Below are 12,031 nucleotides of genomic sequence, written 5' to 3'. Positions count from 1 at the left end.
CTAGTAAGTGCTACTACAAATCGAACATCACTAATGAACGATTATCGCGAAATAAACCTTATTGGAACCAACCATACCTGAAGAAGGGATTCAGGTTGCTCTGTCTCGAGTCGGCAGACATAAACCTAAGCCAGTAATTGGATTCTTGTACGTTCGAACCTCTTCCTTCCAACGTTAGGTTAGGTTAGGTTAAAGTGGCAGTCCGATTAAGATTCAGGCTCATTTAGACTATTCAGTCCATTGTGATACCACATTAACTAAAAGTACCTATTACATATGGGCACTTCTAGTTTTAACCGCTGAACCTTCTCGATTATTTTTCTTGGCTGAACCAACCAGATTGTTCCAAAAAAATTAGCAGACTGCTTAAGTTAACGTTTTTCAGATCCGCCAGTAATCTGAAGTTATATGCTCCTAAAAGTTACTTGCGCTTTACACACAATGCTGGACACTCACACAAGAGGTGTTTTATTGATTCCTTTTCCTTCGCATCATGACAGCTCATATAATAGTCATTATACTTCGCACCAATAGTTTTTGCAAAATCGCCTGTCAGGCAGCGACCCGTTATAGCGGATATCAGGAGTGATATCTGACGTCTCGAGAACACTAGCATATCTAGTATGCGGTTTAAGTTTAACTGGGGCCATATTTGCTTGGTGTCCTTACAGCCCTTGCAATTCTCCCATCGAACATTTGCCATCATAACAGCCTTCTCACGCAGCATACGCTTGCAGGTAGCCAGAGGCATACCAACAGATTCTAGTTCCCCTGGAATATGTAAAGTAGTTCCTAGCCTTGCTAGCTCATCTGCTTCGCATTTCCCCGGTATGTTCCTATGGCCAGGCACCCATATTAGGTGAATATTGTACTGCTCAGCCATCTCGTTGAGAAATTTGCGGCAGTCGATGGCCGTTTTCGAGTTGAGGAACACAGAGTCCAAGGATTTTATTGCAGGTTGACTGTCTGAGTATATATTAATGCCAATATTGCTTGGAGCATTACTTCTCAGCCAATTCACCACTTCTCTTATTGCTAATATTTCAGCCTGAAAAACACTACAGTGATCAAGTAATCTTTTCGCTATTCGAAGTTCCAGATCTTTAGAATATACTCCGAAACCCACTTTTCCATCCAATTTGGAGCCATCAGTGTAGAAATCTATATATCTTTCATTCCCCGGGGTCCATGTACACCACGCCTCACTGTTGGGAATTAGAGTCTCAATCTTTTTGTCGAAAAGTGGTCTCGCCAAAGTGTAATCAACTACGTTAAGCACATCATTTTGAGGACCGAACTGTGACCGTAACTTTTTTCCGACCACAGCGATAGCTCGCGCAACCGCACAAACGTCGTTGCAGCTGACTGTTTGGCCAAAATGTCTAAAGGCAATAGATGCAGTATGACATTAAGGGAATTTGTTCCTGTTTTGCTGAATGCACCTGAGATACACAAGCACGCCATACGATGAACTTGTCTAAACTCTGAGACCCTAAAGAATTCCGTAATTTGTTTCCACTCCCTGTTTCCCAACTGGGCCAGCTCCGGAATCATCTCTTCACCGACATGGCTAACGCGTTGGCTGGGAAAAGCAGGGCAGTGATTCCAAGCTCTCACCATTCTCAAAACACGCCCTACAAGCACCTTTCTCTGGTGCTCCGATTCGACGAAGATGTGTTCTCAATTCTAAGTTCCCGGTCATTATTCCCACAGCCATTTTGATGTCATCCTACTCTCCTTGAGTGGTTCTCAAGTCTCTTTTTCTTGTCTGTGTCACCATATAGTGTTTTCGTGATAAAGGTAGTGTCCCAAGGTTTCACCATCCTCAAAACACGGCCTACAGGCACCACCCTCTTCTGTCAGATGTGCTCTTAATTCTAGTTGCCCGGTCAATATTCCCACTGCCCTTTTGATTGTCGTCCTACTCTCCTTGAATAACAGGTTGGCTGATAAGTCCCCGGTGTAACAAAGAAAAACACATTTTTTTGTCTAAATTGGTTTTTATTATTCAACATAGTTCCCTTCAAGAGCGATACAACGATTATAACGACCTTCCAATTTTGTGATACCATTTTGGTAGTACTCCTTCGGTTTTGCCTCAAAATATGCCTCATTTTCGGCAATCACCTCTTCATTGCAGCCAAATTTTTTCCCTGCGAGCATCCTTTTGAGGTCTGAGAGCCAGAAAAAGTCGCTGGGGGCCAGATCTGGAGAATACGGTGGGTGGGAAAGCAATTGGAAGCCCAATTCATGAATTTTTGTCATCGTTCTCAATGACATGTGGCACTGTGCGTTGTCTTGGTGGAACAAGACTTTTTTCTTCTTCATATGGGGTCGTTTTGCCGCGATTTCGACCTTCAAATGCTCCAATAACCCCATATAATAGTCACTGTTAATGGTTTTTCCCTTCTCAAGATAATCGATAAAAACTATTCCATGCGCATCCCAAAAAGTCTTTCCACCCTTCGGAGACGGTTCACCGGTCGCTGTCCACTCAGCCGAATGTCGATTGGACTCAGGAGTGTGGTGATGGAGCCATGTTTCATCCATTGCCACATATCGACGGAAAAACTCAGGTGTATTACGAGTTAACAGCTGCAAACACCTCTCAGAATCATCAACACGTTGGTGTTTTTTGGTCAAATGTTTGCTCGCGCGGCACCCATTTTGCCCAGAGCTTCCGCATATCCAAATATTAATGAATGATATGACCAACACGTTCCTTTGATATCTTTAAGGCCTCTGCTATCTCGATCAACTTCATTTTACGGTCATTCAAAATCATTTTGTGGATTTTTTTGATGTTTTCGTCGGTAACCACCTCTTTCGGGCGTCCACTGCGTTCACCGTCCTCCGTGCTCATTTCACCACGCTTGAATTTTGCATACCAATCAATTATTGTTGATTTCCCTGGGGCAGAGTCCGGAAACTCATTATCAAGCCAAGTTTTTGCTTATTTCGTATTTTTTCCCTTCAGAAAATAGTATTTTATCAAAACACGAAATTCCTTTTTTCCGTTTTTTTTTCACAATAACAAAAGTTGCTTCACAAAAGACGCTCTATCTCACAAACTAATTGACTTACAGACGTCAAATTTTGACACGAATCATTTGAAGGTTGGTACTATATAAAAATAGTATGCATTTAAAACTAGCGATGCCATCTATGTGTCAGACCGGGGACTTATCAGCCAACCTGTTAGTTTTAAAATCTCTTTTTCTTGTCTGGGTCACCCCGTATTTTGTAGCTCTTCCGTTGATTTCCTTAGTAGAGGCAGGACAGTGACAAAAGCAGTGTTCCAAGATCTCATTACCCTCCAAAGGCACCCTCCATTACAGCTACTATTCGACGTAAATGTATTCTCATTTCTAGTTACCTGGTGGCTCTCTTGACTTTCGTTCAGTCTTTTTCTTATCTGGGTCATCCCATAGTATTTACGTCGCCCTTCCGACTGTTGCAATCGTCTATATCGCTTTATGTGTCTCCCGTGCCCATTCGTCCAACTTGACCCGTGTTGTATATATTGGCATTGATTTTGCCTTTATGTCCTAGCTTCGCCAGTTCATTTGCCTTTACATTTACTCTTTTTCCGATATGTTAACATATCCATTTAATACTAGCGACGCCATCTATGTGTCAGACCGGGGACTTATCATCCAACCTGTTACACCACCCATTGTAATGTGGTCCTGTAATTGGAATAGGATCTCAGTGTCTAGATCTTTATACGCACTGTCCCGTCTCCTTACCCATCTTCGATCCATCGGTGTAGCAGCTACTTTCCTTTGGTATCTGTTTTGGGGTCCCATTCTCTGAGCCCCCATCTTACAGCACCCCGAGAAGGAATATGATCACGTCCTAGACCAAAATGTTATTTTTGAACGGTGAAAAAGTCGCAATCATGTTATAAAGGACGCACATACCGAGGCCCTATCCCGATTACCGGTCCACAGAACAATACTGCAGGCAGAAGTGCGTGCCACATTAAAATGTATTACATGACAGATATGGCCTCCTCAAGTGTATGATCATGGATTGTTTCTACAATCTCCATTACACCCATCGTCTCCCCTATTATCCTTTGATGGTTCGTCATGTTTCATATTTTCGAACGTCTCAATCCTATCGCAGCTATTGCGGTTTTGCTTTTGATCTAAAACTCTATAGATCTTAAGTCTTCAAGTCTCTGGTTGACGTGGTCTTCATTGTTCCACTCATGCCAAGACAACATATCCGTTGGACCGGTTGTAAAATTTCTATGTTGCACTTCCTCTCTATCGATGTCCACCAGATTACCGACGCGTATGTCAGGATTAATTAAATTACCCTCTCATATATCCAGTGCGTCACCTTTAAATCCAGGTTTCGTTTAGCGCCCAACGCTCTTCTGCACAGTGCCCAACATCTGTACGCTTCCTCAGTCCCCTTTTTCGGTGTCGTTCTTTCAATTCAATTTCCTGTCTAAGTTTACATCGAGCCAAAAAAGCTCGGTTCGATATATTGGGCAAATTTACTCCTTCTAGTGAATAGGCATAATTCGGTCTTCTTCGGGTTTACATTCAGGCCCCTGGGTCATAGATTCTTTCTCCTGCAGAGTCTGTTAGAATCCGTTCCCTGCAGAAGTATTATAACATCGTCGTCGAACAGATAGGCTCAAATCCTATTTTAGTTAGAACATTGGAACGCTTGAGTTTTGCCAACAAAACATACTTTTGGGAAAATGTACTGTTCACCGACGAGAGTAAGTTTGAAAACCCCCAAAAATAGGAAGGAGAAACAATTGGGACTTCTAGAATAAGCGCTAAGTCCGAAGCAATGTAACCTAGGAGGCTTTTCAACCGATAGTTTCGTGAGCATTCCGAGAGTGATAGAGCGAAAAGGTGTCGTCGTGTCCGTGGTCCCCGAGCCAGCGACATACTACAATTTACCCAAGCCGAAGTTTCCAATGTCATCAACAGATCAAAATCATCCAAGGCGCTGTACCCTAACAGAATTTCTATGCTAAAACTGAAGCGTTTGGGCATGCTGGGAGTTGAGTACTTGGCAATATACCTCAATATATCTCTGAAATCACTCAATATCTTGCAAATGGGTAGGCTGATTCCACTACTCAAGCCAGATAAAAAACTTAAGCAATTCAAATATTTCTTTACCAAAATTGATTACATGAACGAAAACCTTTTAAGAAACCTTATAAACCCAAAGTGAACCAATTTAAATGTTAAAATTTTGCCAAAAAATTATAAAAATTGATACTCAAAACTTTTGGAAAAATGTGCTGTTCACGGACAAAAGTAAATCTGAAGTCTTAGAACTCCTCCAATGGAGGAGAAAAAATTAAGGCAATCATTCGAAAATTTCTTCTCCAAACTGGATGTTGAACGACAATTAAGATTGAAATCTCTTGCGCTAAAAATCCCAAAAAGCGAAGGCTTCAAAATGGAAGGCCTGTCACCAAAATGTGTTACAGGGACGTGTATCTGGTAAGAAACCTTATATATCCAACGTGAACCAATCTAAATACTTACAGTTTGCAAAACAAACAAAAAACATATAAATGACCATAAATATTTGGGCAAATGCAATGTTCACCTATCAGAGAAAGTCTTTAATCTTCGGCGTAAAATTGCCAAAATATGTCGTCGATAATTTGGTATTTATGATGGGAAAAAGCAGACTATTTAAAGACTTACAAAATAATATTACCCCTAGTATTAAAAGCTTAGACTTATGAAAGAGATGGATATTTCAGCAGGACAATGATTCCAAGCATTGGTCTGAAATTGAGAAGGAGTGTTTGCTACATAGGGCTCTAAAAACGTTAGATCAACCTCCCTAGTACCCATTCTCTCATACCCCAGGGTATTTTGTTATTTTAATGCCACTATTTCACCAGTTTTTCCTTTTTTAATGATACTCTGAATTATGGTGGTACAGCAATTGACTAAGTTTCATTTAGGGTATCTTAGAGTCGGCTCTTCACGATTTTAGCTTTTTCTTACTTGTTTAATAAATCCATCAAGTGTTGTCTGTTGGCAAAATACTTTTTTTGGGGTATGAAGCATCAACATTGGTTGCAAATTTCCTGTTCTTTTTTATCTCTCTTTTGTCTGAATTTCTAAAGAATTGATGACGGCTAAGGGGCAAAAGTTCTGGTATTTCCGAATATAAAACAATTCGTAAATCTGCATCCTTTTCACTTGAATGCAAAGGAAATTACATTGAACAATATTTGGATTTGTCCTTATGACCTTTCACACCTTATTACTAACGATTTGCATTGTTCGGAGAAACGTTTATGTTTTTTTGTCGTTTAACTGCATATTTCCTTTATACACATGTACTGCAATTGAAGACTAATCTATAAATTGAATCAATTTCATTCTTATTATATGCAGCCAGAAGCAGAAAATCGTCGAATATGAGTCAGGGATAACAACCTTGGAAGAAACGATAGATAGGAACTAATGTTAGGGTGACTGGAGCATTCGCGAAGGATTTACCAGATTCTTCTAAACCTCCACCTGCTTATGGTAGTAATGGAGATTTATTAGAAATTTAGGTAAAAATGGGAATAACTGACCACCACCTCTGATCGAGAAACCCAATAGGACAAAATCGTCAAATATGAGTCCTTAGAGGATGACAACTATCATTCAGAATATTATCGTAGAAAGTAATATCGTGTCACTTTAGAAGAAGGAATAGCTAGACAGAAACCAAAATAAGGATGACTGGAGCAATACCGAAGGGTCTAACTTCGATATCAACATTTAACCCCAGGAGGGAATGGGAAAATACACGAAAGTTGTTGGACAAATAATAAGCATCAATTGAGGGAGAAAGCTGTGGTTAATAGTGTTAGCGTGACTGGAGCCTTCATGATGGATGAATATTTAACCGCAGGAGGGAATGGGCAATACACAGATGATTTTGGGATTTTGATTTGGGTGAGGCCGATGCTAGCATGAATGGAGTAATCCCGTAAGGTCTACTAGATTATTCGAAGCCTCCGCCTACTTATAGTAATAACGGAGATTTTTTATTAGAATTTTAGATTTATTTAGATGAAAATGGGAATAAAAGACCACAACCTCCGACCGAGGAACCGAAAAGGACAAAATCTTCGAATATGAGTCATCGGGGAATGGCTTCTAGGATTCAAACGATATCGTAGAAAGTAGTAAATCCTATCGTTCGAAGAAGGGATAAATAGGAAGAATTTCGAAGTTGAATTGGTTAGAGATGTCATAGGACAAAATAACCATCACGACCCTCCTCCTTCATAATGCACCTGGAGAGGACAGGGATGGAACCCGTCTATCCCCCCAGATGCGAATGAAAATGACAGCCCGACTCCATTGTGATCCCATAGTGTTGAACTTCTCTCTTATCACTCTCCTTTTTATAGCTCTCCTCTCCACTCTCCTTTTTATAGCTGATTCCGAAAGGTGTTCCACATTACTGTAAAAACACTTAGAGAAGTCTCGAAATACGGAGAAATGTCACCAGCATTACTGAGAAGGGATAATCCACCGCTAAAAAAAAACGTTTTGGTTTTTGGTCGAAAATGACATTGCAAGTTGGAGATACTAACCATTTCTCCATGACACTTCCTTGTTTTCGATGGAAATCCTGATAATTTACATATCGATGAATTTATTTTTCGTGTGGAATATCTACATAAATCACACTGTGGATCTTGTTCCAATATCTTGAGAGATTTTTAGGGTTTTCTAAGAGGAGATTTTTGGAAATGTTTTTGGTTAGCGATTGAAACAAACAATATCGGCCAATGGAGTGGATTGAAAGAGTCTTTGAGGCAAGAGTATATTACGAATCGTATCCAATACGAAATTCTAAAGGATCTAGAGCAGCTTACTAGTGGGCGTATGGACTTTTTGGTGGCCGGTAGGATTTTCCTAAGTATATTATATATTTTAACTATCTTATTGCTTTTAGTTTTATTTAAAAGACAACGTGCTGCAAATGTAGAAACTTACAACGCAAATTTTTTTTTTTTTTATTATTTACACACACAGACGATGTAGACTCTTTTATATCCTAATATGTGGAAAGAGGTATTCAAATTAGTAATACCTTTTCCTACCTCATATTTAGTCGAATAAGGATTTAGTGTCTTAATATTTCTGAAAGAGGAGACCTTCGCTTGTTTTTGATGAAAATAGAACCAGATATTAAATATTTAATTTGGCAGCATCAGCTTCAGGAAATGTAAAAGCCTAATAAATAAAAGCAGTTTATCAATAAAAAAACACTGTGGATTAGGTGGGCGGTAAGAATATTTTTCTATCACTCGAGGTGAAAAAGTGGGCGGTAAGTAAAACAAGTATCTACGGCCGTAAGTTCGGTCAGGCCGAATCTTATGTACCCTCCACCATAGATTGCGTAGAAACTTCTACTAAAGACGGTCATCCACAATTAAATTACTTGGGTTGCGGCCGATGGCAAGGCACCTTAAAACTTCTTAACATCATCTTCTAAATTGTAAGTTAGTCCATGCGGGATATATAGTAGAAAAAAAGGTCGATTAAATGTTTGGATCTCGGAGTAAGCAAGTCAAGAATGTTAGTGGACAATTGGGCCTTGATGGAAATTCTGATCATTAATATGACGATGATTTTATTTTTCTTAGGGGATTCTTACAAAAATTACACAGTTGTTCTTGATCCAATATCTTGAGATATTTTCTGGTTTGTCTGAGAAGAAACGCTAGGAAACGGAACTGGTTAGCGATTGAAACAAACGAAACCAGCCAATGGAGTGAATTGAAACAGTGTTTTGCGGAAAGTGTTTGTAGCCCATACGAAATTCTAACGCATCTAGGGGGAAGGAAGACAGCGCCCAGGGGAATCTATAGACCAATATATTCATGTTATGGGCTCGATTATTCACTTCGTTGCCAGATGGTGAAATGATAAAGATTGCGAAATGAAATATGAATCGGGCTATAGACAAACTACTATGATGATACTAAGGATATTAAAAGGGAATTTTTAAGGAAAGAATCGGCTCCAGCCATTGCAATGGGGTAAGTAAAAAACAGTGTTTAATCCCTAGATCACTATTTCCAGGTTGTAAAGAACTTAAGAAATCGATTGATCAATCAGTGTCCAGATTGAGAAAGAATCGACTCTAGTTAATGTTCGGATCTCTGAGTGAACGGTCAAAGAATATCTCACGGCTCCTGGGAGCTAGCTGGCATTTCTCAGCTAGAGGAAAATTAGATCTCGTATGAAAAGGCAAATGTTCACAAAAAATCAAAACGTTTTCATGAACGGCTTACGTTTTTCTTTGGTCATGACAAGTCTTAAAATATGCATTAGATGTTTTTATGGCAATTGGCAATAGGTATAGGGAATCGTTCAATATGATGATACCGAAAATACCAGAGACAAATATGAGCACTGTGCAAGATATCGAACACGCAGTGGAGTGGAAGGCCTTCAACATCTCACTGAAAGCTGCATGCCCTAGAGGGAAGCCAAGGGGGAAAATCGACCACCATGGTGGTCTACGGAGTTAAGTAATATGAGGAAATCCTGCAGGAAGCTCTTTAACAAAGCAAAGTCCACCAGAGCTGCTGAGGATTGGGATGCTTACAAGAAGAATCTGAGAGGATACAAGCGAAAACTGAGAAAGGCTCAGCATAACTTTTGGAATGTTTACTGCAGCAGTATTGAGAATACGTCCGCGGTTTCCAGACTACGGAAGGTACTAGCATCCACTAACTCCGCTCCAGGTTTCATTAAAACATCGGAGAGTAATTGGACAACGTCCAGTGAGGAGATGCTGGAGGTACTATTAGAAACACATTTTCCTGGAAATCAGACGGTTGGGCCATTTTCTGGCGGTGCTACAGTGGCTCAGCGGTCATTTACTATCAAGGAACTTGTATCGGAATCTAGAATAAAATGGGCGTTAAATAGCTTTGGGTCATTCAAATCCCACGGACCTGGTGGAATTACTCCGGCGGAGTTACAAGCAGTGACTGACAGAATTATCCCTTGGTTGACGGTGATATATAAAGGATGTATAAACTTAGCATATATTCCAGAAAAGTGGTGGGAAACAAAAGTCGTTTTCACACCTAAAGCAGGAAAAGCCTCTCACTCGAGTGCCAAGTATCTCCGACCAATCGGCTTAACCTCAATCCTACTTAAGACTCTGGAGAGGATGACAGACATTTATCTTAGAACAAGCGTCGATTCAAGTTTGCTCTGGAAACGACAGCATGCATACATGAAGGGCAGTTCTACTGAGACCGCTTAGCATGAACTAGTCAGCTTTATCGAAAGCTCCCTGTCTGTCAATGAATACATAATCGTAGCGTTTCTAGACATCGAGGAAGCATTCAATAACGTCCATCCGAGCTCGATATTTAATGGACTGGCAACTCTGAATGTTGATCCAGGTATAACAGGTTGACTGATAAGTCCCCGGTCTGCCTCAAAATAGGCCTCAGTTTCGGCGATCAACTCTTCATTGCAGCCAAATTTTTTCCCTGCGAGCAGCCTTTTGAGGTCTGAGAACAAGAAAAAGTCGCTGGGGGTCAGATCTGGAGAATACGGTGGGTGAGGAAGCATTTCGAAGCCCAATTCATGAGTTTTTGCCATCGTTCTCAATGACTTGTGGCACGGTGCGTTGTCTTGGTGGAACAACACTTTTATCTTTTCATATGGGCCGTTTTGCCGCGATTTCGACCTTCAATCGCTCCAATAACGCCATATAATAGTTACTGTTGATGGTTTTTCCCTTCTCAAGATGATTGATAAAAATTATTCCATGCACATCCCAAAAAAACAGAGGCCATCACTTTGCCAGCGGACTTTTGAGTCTTTCCACTCTTCGGAGACGCTTCACCGGTCGCTGTCCACTCAGCCGACTCTCGATTGGACTCAGGAGTGTAGGGATGGAGCCATGTTTCATCCATTGTCACATATCGACGGAAAAACTTGGGGTGTATTACGAGTTAACAGCTGCAGACACCGCTCAGAATCATCAACACGTTGTTGTTTTTGGTCAAAGTGAGCTCGCGCGGCACCCATTTTGCATAGAGCTTCCGTATATCCAAATATTGATGAATGATATGATATCTTTGATATCTCTAAGGCCTCTGCTATCTCGATCAACTTCATTTTACGGTCATTCAAAACCATTGTGTGGATTTTTTTGATGTTTTCGTCGGTAACCACCTCTTTCAGGCGTCCACAGCGTTCACCGTCCTCCGTGCTCATTTCACCACACTTGAATTTTGCATACCAATCAATTATTGTTGATTTCCCTGGGGCAGAGTCCGGAAACTCATTATCAAGCCAAGTTTTTGCTTCCACCGTATTTTTCCCCTTTAGGAAACAGTATTTTTTCAAAACACGAAATTCCTTTTTTTCATTTTTTTCACAATAACAAAAGTTGCTTCATAAAAGACGCTCTATTTCACAAACTAATTGACTTACAGACGTCAAATTTTGACACGAATCATTTGAAGGTTGGTACTTTATAAAAATAATATACATTTAATACTAGCGACGCCATCTATGTTTCAGACCGGGGACTTATCAGCCAACCTGTTATATACTCAGACAGTCAACCTGCAATAAAATCCTTGGACTCTGTGTTCCTGTACACGAAAACGGTCATCGGCTGCCGCAAATCTCTCAACGAGATGGCTGAGCAGTACAATATTCACCTAATATGGGTGCCTGGCCATAGGAACATACCGGGGAACTGTCAAGCAGATGAGTTCGCAAGGCTAAGAACTACCTTACATATTCCAGGGGAACTAGAATCTGTTGGTATGTCTCTGGCAACCTGCAAGCTCTTACTGCGTGAGAAGGCCGTCATGATGGCAAATGTTCGATGAGAGAATTGCAAGGGTTATAACGACACAAAGCAAATATGGCCCCATTTAAACTTGAACCGCACACTAGATATGCTAGTGTTCTCAAGACGTCAGATATCACTCCTGATATCTGCTATAACGGGTCGCTGCCTGACAGGCGATTTTGCA

The 12,031-nt window shown here is 40.6% G+C and overlaps 1 protein-coding gene across 1 annotated transcript in view; it reads left to right on the top strand.

Annotated features, from left to right (window-relative positions):
- The window catches only part of Vsx2 (Visual system homeobox 2), a 245,793-nt gene that overhangs the window by 972 nt on the left and 232,790 nt on the right, over positions 1–12,031 (top strand). The gene's annotated exons all lie outside the window — the stretch shown is intronic.

The sequence above is a fragment of the Haematobia irritans genome, chromosome 3 (assembly GCF_050003625.1).
Source record: "Haematobia irritans isolate KBUSLIRL chromosome 3, ASM5000362v1, whole genome shotgun sequence".
Taxonomy (NCBI): Eukaryota; Metazoa; Arthropoda; class Insecta; order Diptera; family Muscidae; genus Haematobia; species Haematobia irritans.
The sequence above is the reverse complement of the archived record's forward strand: the minus strand, read 5'-3'. Positions and strand labels throughout refer to the sequence as shown.